At 32.4% G+C, this 16266-nt stretch overlaps 1 long non-coding RNA gene across 11 annotated transcripts in view; it reads right to left on the bottom strand.

Moving 5' to 3' along the window:
- Positions 1–16266, bottom strand: part of LOC106007952 (uncharacterized) — a 192040-nt gene that overhangs the window by 41230 nt on the left and 134544 nt on the right. For 9 of the 11 annotated variants that reach the window (XR_015441319.1, XR_015441320.1, XR_015441323.1 and 6 more), the window contains exons 4-5: positions 12183–12276; positions 9680–10868 (exon numbers count right to left, since the gene is read on the bottom strand). The exons of 1 other annotated variant lie outside the window; for it this stretch is intronic. This is a non-coding gene — a long non-coding RNA (uncharacterized LOC106007952). The remainder of the gene's footprint in view (positions 1–9679; positions 10869–12182; positions 12277–16266) is intronic. One more of the 11 variants, XR_015441318.1, reaches the window with a different exon arrangement.

The raw sequence follows: 16266 nt of genomic DNA on the forward strand, positions 1-16266 counted from the left end.
TTTTTTACTCTTCCTCTTTCCTTTCCTTCTCCCTCCAGATCCCAGATTAACTTCAAATAACAGCATAATAGAGTTTGCAAGGAACACTGATAAAAGGATGGAAACAAATTTTAATGCTTATGATTGATGTGTGATTGGATCTATAGATGCTATTATATCAAGTAGGAATTCTCTTACTACAACACTGTGACTGAATCCAGCCCAACTAAACTGAATAAAATGAAGAGCTCAATAATACCTTTTGACAAAGCCAAGTTCAAATTACTAGAAAAATGAAGCTATTTAGGGAGATCTTCATACTAACAACAAAGTATCTTCACTATAATAGATCATAAACCTCAGACCAAAAGTAAAATGAAAAAAAGCAACAAAATATCTCCAAAAATACTTATCTAAAAGCCATTCCAAGGGATACTAAGGGAGAGGAAATCAAACACCAAGGTGAGACACATGAAATGATTAAAAAGAACCAAAGAAATTCTGCAAGCTCAAACATGAAATAACACAAAAAGAACAGTGGAACTGAGAATCAAACTGACAAATATGGTTAAGGAACAATCAAATAGAAAATTATAAGAGTGTACCAAAACTATTCAAAACATAAATGACAATTTTACCAAGTAAATAGATTCTGTAAAAAGGTGCCAAGTTGAAATCCTGAAGATAAAGAGTTCTACTGAATACAAGAACAGTAGAAGTTACCAATGTGGGGAGAGTTTCAGACCTGGTGGACAGAAAGGAAGCAAAAGATGATATAGACAGAGATTCCTTAAAAATCTACAATTAGGCAAACAAAATTCATCAAAAAATACTGGATGATGCTAAGACTAACCTAAGACTTATTGGAATTAGAGAAAAATTTGAGGACAAATGCATGGAATAAAAAACACCTAATCACAAAAACCATAGAAAGTATTCCAAGTATGCTGAAAGAACTCAACATACAGATAAGTGAGGTTTATAATGTGTCAAATATTTACAATAGAAAGAGAAGCTCCCCACACTATATCATAGTAAAAATCCCAAAAGTCCAACACATGAAAAATGTCTTAAAAACTCCCAGAGAAAACAAAAAAAAAATGTATTCACTTATGTATGTAAACCTATTAGGAATACAGCAGATTTACAACAATAACTTTGATGACCAAAAGACCTAGAAATGAAGTATTTCAAGGTCTAAGAAAAACGACTTTTAACAAAACTAATATATCTTACAAAATTATCTTTCAAAACTGATGGAGAAATAAGAACATTGCATAACAAAAACCACCATAAGAAAATTTATATTCACCAAACTAGCCCTCCAAAAATTACTCAAATATATTGCATAAAGAGACAATAAACTCAACAAAGCCAAAAATCTGATGGATATATCAAAAAATGGTGAGCAGTTAAATGAAAAAAGAAAAGGAGTAAAAACCAAAAATAACAGAATGTCAAAAATAAGTCAATAACATTCAGCAATAACTTTCAATGTAAACGGCCTTAAAGTCCTGATTAATAGACACAGATTGACAGACTTGATCAAAAACAAAACATTTTGCTGGACATAGTAGATTCGTCTTATCTAAAAAGAAATTCATAGAGTAAAAAAATAAAAGGATGGAAAACAACATTCCAACCACCAGGACAAAAAGCAAGCAAGGATAGCAATTTAATTTCCAGATAATGTGAATATCAAGCTTAAACTGATTGGAAGAGGCAAAAGTCACTACACATTAGTTAAGGGAACAGTCCAACAGGAAGAGATAACAAGGGCAAATGTATGTCAATCTGAAAAAAGCCATTTGTGATAAACCTGTCAACACTGTATTTAATGATGAAAAGGTGAAAGCTTTCCTTCTAAAATCAAGAAGAAGACATGAATGTATGCTATCACCAATCCTGTTCAACATGCTATTTGAAATTATAGCTGGAGCAATAACACAAGAGAAAGAAATAAGAGGGATACCTGTAGGAAGGAGAGTGTCCAAATTATCATTATTTGTAGACTTCATGATATTCTTACATACAATACCCAAAAGATTCCACAAAACTCATAAAACTAATATACAAATTCAGGTATATAGCAGGATATAAAGTCAAGACACAGAAATCAGTAACGTTCCTGTACATCAGTGATGAACTCACTGAGAAAGAATGCAGGAAAATAATACCTTTTATGATAGCATCAAAAATTTAAGTATTTAGGAATCATCCTAACTAAAGAAGTGAAAGATCTCTATAATGAAAATACAGTACTCTGGAGAAGGAGATTGAAAAAAAAATCAGAAAATGGAAAGATACCTCCTGTTCCTTGGTAACCAGAACCAATATTGTCAAAATGGCCATAATTCCAATATTGATATATAGATTTGATGCAGTCCTTATCAAAATAAGTACCACCTCATTTCTCACAGAACTAGGAAAATCTATTCTAAGATTTATGTGAAACCAAGAGACCAAGAATAGCAAAGGTCCCTAAATGAAAGATCCAATCAAAAATGGATAATTCAAATGAATAGACACTGTTCAAAAGAAAAAGTACAAATGGCCAATAAAGACAGTTAAAAATGGTCAACATCACTGGCCAGCATAGAAGAGTAAATTAAAACAAATCTGAGATTCTATCATACTCCAGAAAGAATATCTTCATCAAAATAACATACAATAGCAAGTGTTGGTGAGGGTCCAGGGAAAAGGCACACTTGTTAGGCTTATGACCCCCCAAACCCTCATAAGGTCTTTTTCAAAGGTGGGTAAATCTAGAGTTGTGATGCTAGGATTAAGGGCATGTGACTACAAAACCACTACATGTGAGTGGTTGGTTTGACAGTGCTCTAATCCCGGTAGTATGAATAAGATAAAAGAAGCAGGAAGACATTGTTAAGCTCTGTTGTTGGTTTGCTGTCTCTCTGCTGTGACTGTTGCCATTCTGGTACCCTGCCTTGGAGCCCTCTGATAATGAACTGAAACATCTATGAACTGGGGCCAGGGATTTAGCTCAGTGGTTTTGCCACCTGCTGCGCCAGTGCAAGGACCCGAGTTCAATCCCCGGTACCAAAAAAAGAACATCTATGAACTGTAAGCCAAATAAACTCCTTCCCCTCTAACTTTGGGTGTCAGGTATTTTGTCTCAGCAATGAGAGAAAAGTATCTAACAACACTTTTACACTATGGGTGGGAACTTAAATAGTTCAACCATTATGGGAATCATATGAAGATTCCTCAAAATACTAAAATTAGAAATTCCATTTGACTTAGCTATTCTCCTTCTAGGTCACCTACCCAAAGTGATAAAAACATCATATCACAGTGACGTATGCATATCCACCATTGTAGCATAACAACTCATAATAGCTAAGGCTTGAAAGTGGCCTGTATATCCATCAACAGATAAATGGAAAAAGAAAATGTCATATTTAATAATAAAGGAGCACATAAGTAATATAATTTGAGTCATTTATGGGAAAATGGATGCACCTGAAAACCAATATTAAATGAAATAAACACACAATTAAAATATCACATAACTTTTCTTAAATGAGAAATCTTACAAATTAATAATTGAAAAGTAAAGAGAGCCAAAAAAAATAGAAGAAAGATCTTTTGAAAATGGGAAGAAGATCCAGAGATGAAAGGAGAAAAGAGCAATGGAAGTGAAAAGGAAATAAAAAATTAACATGTGTTAACAACATGTACTTACCTTTAAAATGAATGGAAACATTATATAATTCAAACATGCACTGATGTAAATTTTTAAGAATATAATAAATTTTAGGCCAGTCCCAGCACCCAGAAAGAAGCTCCCCTGCTGCCATTCCACACTCCTAGGGCAGAGGAGGTGAGCCCTGAGGGCACCAGAAGCGCCCCCCCCCAGGGGGGGGATGAGAAGACATGTAAACAAGCCTCAAAAACAGACTTCCAGATCACCTACAGCAACCCCAAAAGGAATCGAGATGGAACAATCTGATACTCAACCACCTGGACTCTGAACTGGCAACAAAAGAGGATATGGGAAAAATGAAATCAGAAATAATGACTCAAAGAACAGCAAAGATTTTGCTCATGTGCAAGACATGATTAATAAATCTAGAGAGGACACAGATTAAAAAAAATAGAGGATCTGAGGAACATGATGGAATCCCAACATAGGAAACAAATGGAATCCATAAAACAGATACAAACAGATTTCCAGGAGGTTAAAAACTGCACTGAAAGTCTGCACAGCAGGAGGAACCAATGTGAGGATAGAATTTCAGATATAGAAGAAAAGATTGCAATTAGTGACCAGGAAAAGAAAAATTGCTTTAAAATTGTAAGGGAACATGCGAAATCATTCCAGCAGCTGCCAGATGATTCAAAGAATAACATAAGACTGATTGGAGTCAATGAAGAAAGAAGAGAAAGTGCAGATGACATAAAATCTGTTCACAGAAGTGATGGCAGAAAACTTCCCAAGGAGGGCAAAAGAACTTGACATACAGATAAGTGAGGCATATAGGACTCCAGGTAGCCTTGATAAAAAAAAAAATCTATACATAGGCATATAATAGTTAGGATTCCAGAAATCCAACAGAACAAAATTCTACAAGCAGTGAGAGAAAAGAAACAAATCACATACAAAGGAAAGCCCATCAGAATCACAGCAGACTTCTCAATTCAAACCCTCAAGGCAAGAAGAGCTTGGAGTGATGTATTTCAAGCTCTAAAGGAAAACAGCCTCCAACTTAGATTGATGTACCTTGCAAAACTATCTTTCAAAATGGATGGAGAAATAAGATACTTTCATGCCAAAGAGCACCTCAGGAACTTCATGAATACCGAACCAGCACTCCAAAAAATTTTAGACAATACCCTAGGAAAAGACAAGGAGGATCATAATCCCAGGAAGCCCAGCAGAAGGAATCCATTGTGTGTGACAAAGTAAATGCAAAGGGGGAGTATCCAACAAAAAGAAAAACTCATGACAAGGCTTTTAAAACTTTTAACTTCATCTCTCTAATGAGTGTATAATTCAATCTTGTTATTGTACTGATCAGTGTTTTTCTGATTCTAGAGTTCCACACCTTTCCTTGTGCTGTACTGGCTATTTATCATCTTCTTATGTCTACATTTTAATTGGGTTGTCTATTAATGAGCTGTAAGTGTTCTTTATATATTCTGGTCATAGGTTACATGCATTGTAAATATGGTACGTTTAAAGACTACTTTTCATTTTAATGATGCCATCTAAAGTTCTAAATTTTGATGGAATCTCATTCATCAATTTTTTTCTTTTATACATCATGTTTTTTGTATCCTAAGTAGTTCTTGCCTACCCTAAATTCATAAACATTTTGCCTTATAATTTCTTCTTAAAGTTTTATACTTTTAGGCTTTCATATTTAGGTTCATAGATCCCTTCAAGTTATTTTTATGTGTGGAAATAAAGGGTTGAGGTTAATTTTTTATATACGGATACCAGGTGTTCTCGTGCCATTTGCTAAAATCACTATCTCTTCCTCAGCTCTTGAATTGATTTTATATTCTATAAAGTGCTAATGTTAAATAATCTTTCAAAACTCAGTGGACCATATATGTGTGGTTCTATTTCTAGATTCTCTGTTTTATTCAAATGATCTATATGTCTTTCCTTACACCAACACTGCCTTGATTACTGTAGCTTTTAGAAGAAGTCTTAAAATTAGGTACTAAACGTCTTCCAACACTTTTTTTTTTCTTTTTTACTTTTCTAGGTCCTTTGTACTCCTACATAACTTTTAAATTTCAATATCCAATTCTTCATTTATAGCTAGTATACACAGACCTGACCTTGTGTTTTCTAATCCTGCTAAATTCAAATACAAGTTCTAGGGGCTCCTAGAGATTTCTTAGTATTTTCTCTGTAGATGATCATTTCATCTACATATAAAGATTTTGCTTCTACCTTGCCAATCCTATCCTAATTGTGTCATTTTATTGTCAGACTATTTTGATTGGGCCTAGGTTTCAAAGTTTAATGGACAGATAAAGAGTAAGCATATCTGCCCTTGTTCCCCACCTGAAGGAGAAAGCATTGTATCTTCTCCATTCATATAAGGTGTTCTCACTGTTAAGTATGGAGTGCATGTCTTTAATCTGTTGAGAAGGTTCTGTTCTACTTCTAGTCTCCTGATAGCGTTTACCATGAACAGCTGTGGAATTTAGTCCAATACTTTTTCTCCAACTAGTGACAGGATCATATGGCTTTTTCTTTTCCTCTGTTAAAATGATAACCTTTGGGGGTGGATCTTCCAAAGCTGAACTAACACTGCCAGCCCTATAAACAAAACCACTTTCTACATACTGCCAGATCTGACTTCTAATAGTTCATTTTGTTAAACAAATTTCTAGCTATGTTCATATTTTTTTTCTATTACCTTTATCCAGTTTTATGATTAGCACAATGTTGAGTTCCTAAAATGAGGGGAGAAGTGTTTCTTTTTTTTCTGCTTTAAATGTATGATATAATTTTCAGATAAAATGTATACGAGCCTGTTATTGTCATATAGGTAGGTTTTCAAGCTAGGAATATACTTTATTTAATAGGCGCTATTCAAATTTTATATTTCTTCCAGAGTTAGTTTCATTAATTTGTCTTCCAAGGTACTTCTTAGAAGTTGTCAAATTTATTTCAAAAAAGATTTTTGTAATATGATTTCTATATCGTTTTAAATTCTGTAAAATCTGTCGTAATGTCTCCTAGGTCTTGATATTTTAATTTTAAAAATGTGTAATTGATATTGTGTAATAGGAAGAAAAGTTCTGGGAGGCGGGGTAGGTGGGAAGGGGGAGGGGAAAGAGGGGAGAAAAATATGAGAAAGGGAAAAAAATTGGGAGGGGTGAAGGGATGAGGGGAAGGCAGGGGAAGGGGGAAAAAATAAGAACCAAGATACTCATGTAATGGTACGAGATCCCAATGATGAATGTAAATATATTTTATACCTAAAATGTACCAATAAACTTAATTGTGGAAAAAAAAGAATATAATAAATTTTATTTACCATATATTCCTCTAATGGGGAGAAGTTTGTATAAAGCAATTTTTCTTTATTTTTGTCATATCTTTAAATCAGGTTTTAATTAAATCGTCATAAGAATGTGCCTCATCGATGTCTTCCTACCTCATAGATTATTTAGCTACATCGAAGTAGCACAACCCAAATAGGTACTAAATATCAACAAACTCTAGTATTGACAGTTGTACAACAGCTACAAAATATGAGAAACTAAACTAATTTTCCTTGGATAATGGCATGTTTTGACATTATATTCAGTGACAATTCTCTTAATGTGTCATGCACCGAATGCTGATTTCTCTGCTAGTTTTCAGATTGCATCTGTCATGAAAATACTACTAATAAAAATAATTTTGACCTGAAACATTAGGTATATGTGTTTTCTCAAGTTATTAATCGATGTCATTTCCTTCCTTCTTCTCTTTCTCCCTGTCTTCCTTCCCTCCTTTTTATTCTTTCCTTCCTTCATTCCTTTTTTAACCTCCTTGCATTGATTTATCCTATTATGGAATCTTTTATGTTTAAATCAATTGACTGCATGCTAACAGAAGAAAATTGTACACTAATTATTGCAAGGCTGCAATTTTTTCACTTGCATTGCTTTAAATAATTAGTGGTAACAAGCTGAAATCCACTATATGGATAAAGTAGTGGGTAATATTGAAGAGTAAAAAAGACAAAAAGTACAGAAGGTAAGCAAAGTAATTTTTGAAACCAGTACTTCACAAAAATTATGAATTGACTTATACATTTATATATCTCTTTTGTGCTATCCACCTCCCACCAAAATGCATAAAAATGTGTGTAGATATGTGTGTCTGTATATGTGTATCTGTATGTGTTTGTGGGGCTTGTATCCTATTTAATATTATAAAAAATATTGTAAATCTCTGGTGATTTTACTTGAAATCTATTATTGCAATTTATTATATTGGAAATAATGATTAGTTCTTTTAGCCTCATAGATGATTTTATACAGCATCTTATGTTCATGTAGAGGACCATGAAAACTGCAACAACTCATAGAAAAAAAGTATTGAGAACCAGAGTGAGTTGTGTCATGAAAAGAGAATGCTCATGATGCTGTACATCATTGCACCCAGAGAGTATCGCTCACTCTGTAGAACACAGTTAGTCTGAAAGTTATTTTAAGTGAATAATTAAACTATAGAAAAATTTCTGCACCTAGAAAAGCAAATAAACATGTATCCTTTTCAATATTTTATACAGCAAATGGTTAACCAAACAAGAGATATTCAGAAAGATCGTGAGTTTGATGACACATGTTTAGCCTTTTGAATAAAATCAAATACAATTTTTTCACACCAGGTAGATCATAGAAGAAATCATTACTCAGATGAGGATTTCTTGTATAAATGGTTTAGATGGATAGATTTTTTGATAGATTCATTTCACTGTAAATCAAAATTGAGTGATAGGCATGAAATTGATCAGATTCAGTTGGCACAAATATAAATTTTACTAATGATGTATACCACAATAAAATTTAAACATAACTTACATATATGTCCAACATGCATACATATATACAAATATCAACATACACAAATTAGAGACAAGTCTACTAACTTTACTTGAAGGGCATATAAATTATGAATCTAAATTTTAAAATTATCTTTGAAATAAGTTTTAAATTTTCATCTTGTGAAAAGAAAGATACTGTAGTCATATAAAACATATCTGGGGGTGCAGTTGGAATATTATATTAAAAACTGACTGACTTAAAATGCAAAGCTACAATTAGGAGATAGAACACAAGCACAGTTTTTTATTAAATTAATGACAATAATATTAAGTAAGCTGCTAGTGTTAACATTAATTCTCCAACATTCTGTGGTCCATAGCTCTCTCCTCTCCTTAAAAAATGTGTTTGTGTCTTATCCTTTTTCAATTCTGCAACAGTATTTGCCCCAATCTTACTTTTATTTGGTGCTTCTTTACTGATAAAATAGTATAAGAAAACATGTTTTGAAACTACCATGGCTACACTTGAACACGTATCTAATCTCCACTCTTATACTATGACATTTTATGGAGGGACATTTGGATTCCTATCCAAGGTTAAGCACTCTACTAGTTCACTAGATATCATTTCTACTTGTTCCTAAAATCCTCTCTTTAAATTTTGTGTTATCAACTCTTTCGTGTTTACAAAGTCTCACTCTTTAGGCATTCAAGCACTCTGTGTTGCTAGGACAAAATACCTGGCACACACAACTAAAAGGAGAAAAGTTTACTTTGTAGTTGGTTGTCTCAAAAGCAGAAAGATCAGAGCGTAGTAAAAGAAAGCTCTTTGCTTCTTGGGAGCCAGAAAATAGGGAAGGGGGAGGGGAGGGGGGAGGGGAAGGGAGAGAGGAAGAGGGAGGGAGAAACAATGAAACAAGCAGAAGGAGATGAGGGAGCCAGGAACAAGAATATAATCTACCCCGTTACACTCTCTTTGGTCTACTTTTTCCAACCAACTGTGCCTTCAAATAGCAGTGAATTAATCAGCGGGTTAATTCACTGATAAGTATAGAGCACCCAAGATCTAATCACCTTCCCAAAGTCCCACCTCTGAATAGGTGAACTTTTTGAGAGATAGTTTTTCGTCCCAACTATAATATTATCCAATTTCAAAAACAAAAGCAAACATGAACCTTTATGGATCCTGTCTTGCTGCAGCTGCCTCTTCATTTCCGTGCTGAAAAACTCCATACAAGCTCTTGTGTGCACAGTGTTAACGATTCTATTCTTCTCTATTCTGTCACAAACACCATCCAGGTAGCATTCTCTTCTCTGATCGCTCCATATAACTTCTCTTTTTGAGGTTATGTTTAGATTCATATTACTACATACAATAGGAAGCCTTTCCTGAAACACTGTTGGGCATCCAGGACTTTAAAGTTACCGCTTTTCCTTCAGTCTCATTGCCTATTAATTCTTAGTCTTCTTTATGTGTTGAATTTTATAAGCTAAACTCATGTTAGGCTTCTTCATGACTTAGTTCTGTGTACTTTTTTTTCAATTATTACCCACTCCCATGCTGTTCTACTTCACATCATTAAATTCTTTAAATGGACCAATATATATTTTCTAGGTAAAAACTTTCTTCATAATTACAGATGAGCTCATACAATGATTAATTCAATCTTTTCTTCATTATCTAATAGTTATCTCAGACACACTAGGTGATAGTTGAATTGTTTCTTTTACCTCAAGAAAAGTGCACAAACATGTAGCCATAAATGAGCTGATAAATAAAAGTAAATGTTAGCAAAAGTTGTGGGCCTGGTATAGCTGCAGAAGAAGCGAATTGTTCTGCAGCGTGTTTTCCTAACTGTCCTCTTTCATTTAGTTTTCAAGCTTGTTGCTGCCAGTCATCCTGATTCATCAGTAACAGTCAGATTCCCAACTTAATAGTTTCTGTGCTCACCAATAGCTGTAAATGAAGTAAGTCTTCAGTCCTATTCCACCTTTCCCTTTCATGAATTTATATCTCTATATTTTTAAAGCATTTTTAGTATCAGGTTAATTCATACAGTTACATTTCAGATAAAATACTTAATACACCAATCAAGGGTGAAAGTTAGTAGAGGTCTGTTCTAGCAACCACATCAGTTACCACAGTGACCCCGAGATTTGTCTCATATCATTTCTCATAGTTATTGATGGATCGAGTCCTGGCTCTTAGTTTATATTTTATTGTGCTTCATTTCTCTGCTTTTGCCCATTTTCCCATGTTTGTTTTCTGCGATCATCTCCCAAATAAAATCTTTCCATGCACATTCTTATTTCAGGTCCTTCTCGGGAAGAAAATTCAAACTAAGAAAGTAATTCAGTAGAAGTCTGTGGTAAAAAAGAAAATGACAATCACTCATTTATATGAAAGACATTAAAGAGTGTACAAGTTGAGAAATGTGAGGCAATATATTTCAGGTAAAGGTAAAAAGTGTATAGCAGAATAATGAAACAAAATAAAAAATAATGTCGTGGAAATGATGAACTAGTGTGGCTTCATTGTAGTGATTGGTGGGGAGAATGATAGATAATTTAAGAGAACTAGGCACAGGCCATAGTGAGAGGTTTTGATTTTAATTACATTTAATGAGATGTCATTGCAAAATTATAAGAACAAGATATAGATATGAAAATATAATTCTCCTTTTTTTTCAGTACACCGAGTGATGAGAATGATAGGATACCAAAGGGTACAAACCAGGGCATTAAAGAACCTCAAAGGTTACAACAATTTATTTTAATCTTGAATAAATAGTGTTTGGTTTTAGAGTAAATGTAGAAGTAAAGGGAGGGAGAAAGTTAGTGTCCTTGAAGAGGAAAACAAAAAGACATTTCTCAAAATGCATATGGGTAATCAAAACATAAATTGGTTAGTCTCTAGGGAAAGAAACTTACAAAGACAAAATCACTGTATTTGTTCTTAGGAATTTTGCATATATTTGTGTATATCACTTGTAAATATATTTATTACTTATTAAATACATTTATTTTAAATATATTAACATCATATAAAATGCATTACATATTTACATATCCTGGTAGAAATAAAAATTGCATTTTATACAATACAATTATATAATACAATAATACAATTATATGTATGTATAATTGGAATAGGTATAATTGTATATAATGTATAATTGGAAATTTTAAAAATAATGGTGGTACCAAGATATTTGTTGAAAAATTTTAAAGAGCAAAAGAATAGAAAAAATTGACATTTTATGGAACATTTATAAAATTGGAAAGCATTTAGTCTTTTTAAGAAAATAAAACTGAACTACTCTTACATAAAAAATTCTCAAAGTAATTACCCCAAATCAGCAAGGGGAGAATCAGAATGTTTGTGTAGCCTGCTGCCATTCATGTTTCTAGCCTATATTGTCTTACATATGCAAAAGCCAAACTAAAAGTAATTAATTTCAAAAATAATTTATGAATTTTTTTCTATAAGGATAATTCTAATATCAAAGACTAGGGGAGTAAAAAGATAACAAAGTATAGCCTACTTTTTATTAATAATAATATCATAGTTATCAAATAGATTCAGTCTTGATTCCACCTCTTTTTACTTTACAATTACTTGTGTGATTTTCAAGTTCACAGAATTTTGCTTGTATACTCCAAGTCTATAATTTTTACCTTTGAGTTTTTTTATCCTTTTACCTTCATTCTCTTAGGTTTTGTTTTGTTTCAGGTCTCTATCAACCATGATCTTCAGTCATTGTTGGTGTTCCTAGGTATAAATCAGGTTGGCACATTTGGGTACATTTTAATTCTGCTGTCAAAAGATCCCCAGTTGAGTCTTGACAAAAATGAGAGTTATTTACAGTGTTATTTTTTCAAAGGGCACAAAGATTATTTAAGAATATTGATAGGAGTAGGAAAGAAGCAGATATGACATTATTTCCTCCTTAATTGCTTTATAAATATTCTTAAGTCTGGAAGTGACTTTGGATAAAGAATGCTCAGATAATATTTTCTTGTGAGCCAGAGATTTAGCTTAGTGGTTCAGGCATGTGCCTTGCAAACACAAGGTCCCGAGTTCAATCCCTGCTACCAAAAAAAAAAAATTTTTCTTGTGAATGTTGCTAAAGTAAATGTTGACTCTTCAGTATAAATATATTTTTTCATGCAAATGAATTAAGGTGTTGTTTCATGGAAGGGACACTAGTGAATCTTAAAGTATAAATAGAATTAAATGAGATTGTATGGGAAAAGATAAACTTTTGGCCAATTCTTGCGCTTGTCATTGTTTGATGTAAACTTGTGCTAAAATTTCAAATTTCAGAAACATAAATCTAACCATTTACTGCTTAAATGAATTGCATCAAATGTTAAGTACTAGTTTATTGAAATTAAATAATTTCTATATTTATGAATATTTATGGAAATATAGAATCTTGAAGGTTCAGGTTGACTAGATTTAAGGGATAGTGAATATAAATTGTTTCCTCTTCATCCTACTCAAAAAAAATTGACTTAGTATATTTCAGACATACTCAGTGATATCACAGTTTTTACACACCTGATGGTAGGGTCTACTGTAAGCCTTCCTTGTAACCCAAATGATACAACAACAAAATACATCCACCCATATTTCCAAACCTTGATGAATATTAAGAAAGAAATATAAGGACCAAAAACAATGTATATTATAAGAAAAAGAAATTTTGAGATTTTAATCAGAAAATATAATGACTATTTTTTTAAAAAAATTATTGTGGTAAAAGACACAGTGCCATCAATACATCTAAAAATACTTGGTGTCACTTTAAATGCATTTACCCCATCATTCGTGCCTCTTTCTGAAAGCAGTTCTGAATGTCGTTAGTTATTGTATCAAGCTCCTTTTATGTGCTGCATTGATTCCAAATGCTTATCTTTCATGCTTATTCTGACTTTGGAAGAACATCCACAAGTCATTTGGTGCCAGATCCAAGTACATATGGTTGTTGAGGACACATTGAAATATTTTATAAACCTGTCTTTTTGTAGCATGGCGGCAGGCAGCAGAGTTCACTGTCTTTTTATTTTATCCAGTAAAGGCACTCATGAATGGTTTCAGAAAGTGGAAAGAAAAAAAAAAAAAAAGAAAGAAAGTAGAAAGAAGAGTGGGATAAGTGTGTTCAAAGCAAGAGAAAGTATTTTGAAAGATATTAATGGAAATAGTTTTTACTATAATAAATGGTTTTTAAATATTCACTGGATGGGAGTCACACATATTTAAATGCTAGTTAATTTTTTCTTGAAAGTTTTTAAAGATTTATTTCTGAAAATATCAAGGTAAAAAAATCATGTAATTTGTTCTGTTCTTGTTTATATATGTTATCTTAAATTTGAAAACAGAAAGTGTCTCCCCTTTGTAAGTTCTATTTCAAACAGAACCCTTTATATTAAATAACAGTCTTATCTCACGGTGTGAGCAATAAGGTCTTTTCCACTTTCTAATTTTTACCAATTTCAAAAGAAATTTAAGAAAGGAAGATAAAATAGAAACATTATCAACAACATTATTACAGATAGTAGGGTACTTGTAAATTATCTGCTTCTTTGAAAAGTAGTTATAATTCATAACAAAATAATTTGCTAGAAATTTTGGCCTTAAAATATAAATTTAATTTTTCTAGGGAAATTAACTATTGTATCCCGTTTCTGTATCTGAATCTGAGAAAAATTTACTTTCAAATTATTCATTTGATTAGGATAAATTTTCTTGTTAATAAAACAATGCTATGACCTGGGTAAGTGTTAAAGAAAAGAAGTTTATTTTGATTCATGGTTCTTGAGGTCAAAGATCAAGAGACAGAATTTGGGAATGATTTTTTTTCTTGGCAGATTCCAGAGGTGGTACAAGGCAAAAACATGGCAAGAAATACAGGGCATATGTGTATAAATTTTTGGGGACTATTTTCCTCTTTTTTAAAAGATTCAAGTATGAAATCTCTATCCAACAACCTTATCAAATCTTAATCACCTTCCAAGACCCCATCTCTAGAGATCATAGTCAGATTACACTCCATCTTCTTTACAACATATAGTGGGGATTAAATTTCAACACATGAGCCTTTCTGGTGACATTCTTAAGCCGTGTCCAAAACATATCAACTACCTTCTTTATAATTCTCAGGAAAAAGTTATAATCTCACAGATGTGAATAATTTATCAAAAATTATGTTCAGTAGCTTACTTGCGTATTAATACAATAGAAAATGTGTATTATACAAATTGAATTAATACCTCCAAAGTACAATTTACAAAATGAAATGGAGAATAAGACAATATTGTTTTGAAGAACAGCCTCATTGTATGGCTATCTCGAAGTCTTGTTATGGGATTAATTAGAAATGATGAGCTTTGTGTGGAAACTTTTTTATTGTGTCTCAAAGGGATTGTAAATAATAGAAATCTGAAGAGCTAATAAGAAATGACAAATGGATTATATTATATAGAGAAACACTAAAGAACAATTGGGTATTTTTTCCAATTATGTGCCAGCATAGAAAGGAAAAAGAAGGCACTGTCACAAATTCTCTTTCAATTACAATAATATAAAACACAGCATTTTAGCTAGTTAATTGCTATTGTGCCCTAGTGAAAAGAGAAATTGTTTAACATAAGCCAACATGGTCTTTCCAAAAAGTACAACAAACGATTTTGCTGAAATACCAAGCTACCTTTTATTAATCTAATTTGAAAGAGTTATTCTTAAAGACAGAAGAGTAATTTCACAAGTATATTAATGCCAGAGGTTATGTTTTAAGGTCTCTAATTATAGATCATGACTGCTAAAACAATCACAAGTGAAGAAAAATAACACAGTTTATGGAAGTAAATCTTCAAAGATAAATACATGATTTTTTTAATTCTAGGGAATGAAGGCAATGGCATTCACCCATATTCATGAGTAGCCAAATACCTAAGCTGATGGCTACTGTACATATTTCCCCCCCTTCCAGACTCAGTTCTCCAGTCTTCATCAGTGTATCTAGTGTCCTCTTTCACAGAGCACTCAGACACACTCAATATAAAACAATATTATAGTAAGCCTTTTATTTAGCACAATCACAGTAGAAATGGTATCAAGAAGAGAAAGAGAAGATGCCTTAATTAGTAATTCCTCAAATACATACTTGACAATGATATGACCTTAACATTTTAAAAGATAAACAAAAGTTGTCAAAAATACCTTGACAAAACTGATTTAATTACACTAAAAAAAATCTATTTCTTTGATATGCAAAAATGTTATAAAATTACAAAACTACTTTCTTTTTTTTATAAGTGTCTAATGATTCAGTACCTAATGATTGCATTCATTGTGGGGAGTTGGTACCTGCACACAACACAGGGAGATAGATCTTTGATGAAAGGGAAGGGATTAAAACAGGTAGCATTTTCTACCATCTTTTGGTATTCTGAATCAGACACTAAAGGTGTAAATATACCACAATACCAAAACAAAATACTCTCATGTTTTAAAAAATTAATAATGTTAATACTATTTAATGCAGCATAGAATTTTTTAACAAAATTATCTAAATGGAATATCTAGTCACGCTATCCTCAGGCATTCACAATCCTTCAGTCACTCATTTATTCCACATGGAATATATACAAACAGACCATGTGTTGTGAAGTTGAAGTTCTTTGAAGAAGCCATCGCTATATAAATATCCTATAGATTATTTGATCCTGCTTTTATAAAACATTAGGTTTATATTGA

The sequence above is a fragment of the Heterocephalus glaber genome, unplaced genomic scaffold, assembly GCF_053883595.1.
Source record: "Heterocephalus glaber isolate CG9 unplaced genomic scaffold, H.glaber_assembly_v1.0 deba00001509, whole genome shotgun sequence".
Lineage (NCBI taxonomy): Eukaryota > Metazoa > Chordata > Mammalia > Rodentia > Bathyergidae > Heterocephalus > Heterocephalus glaber.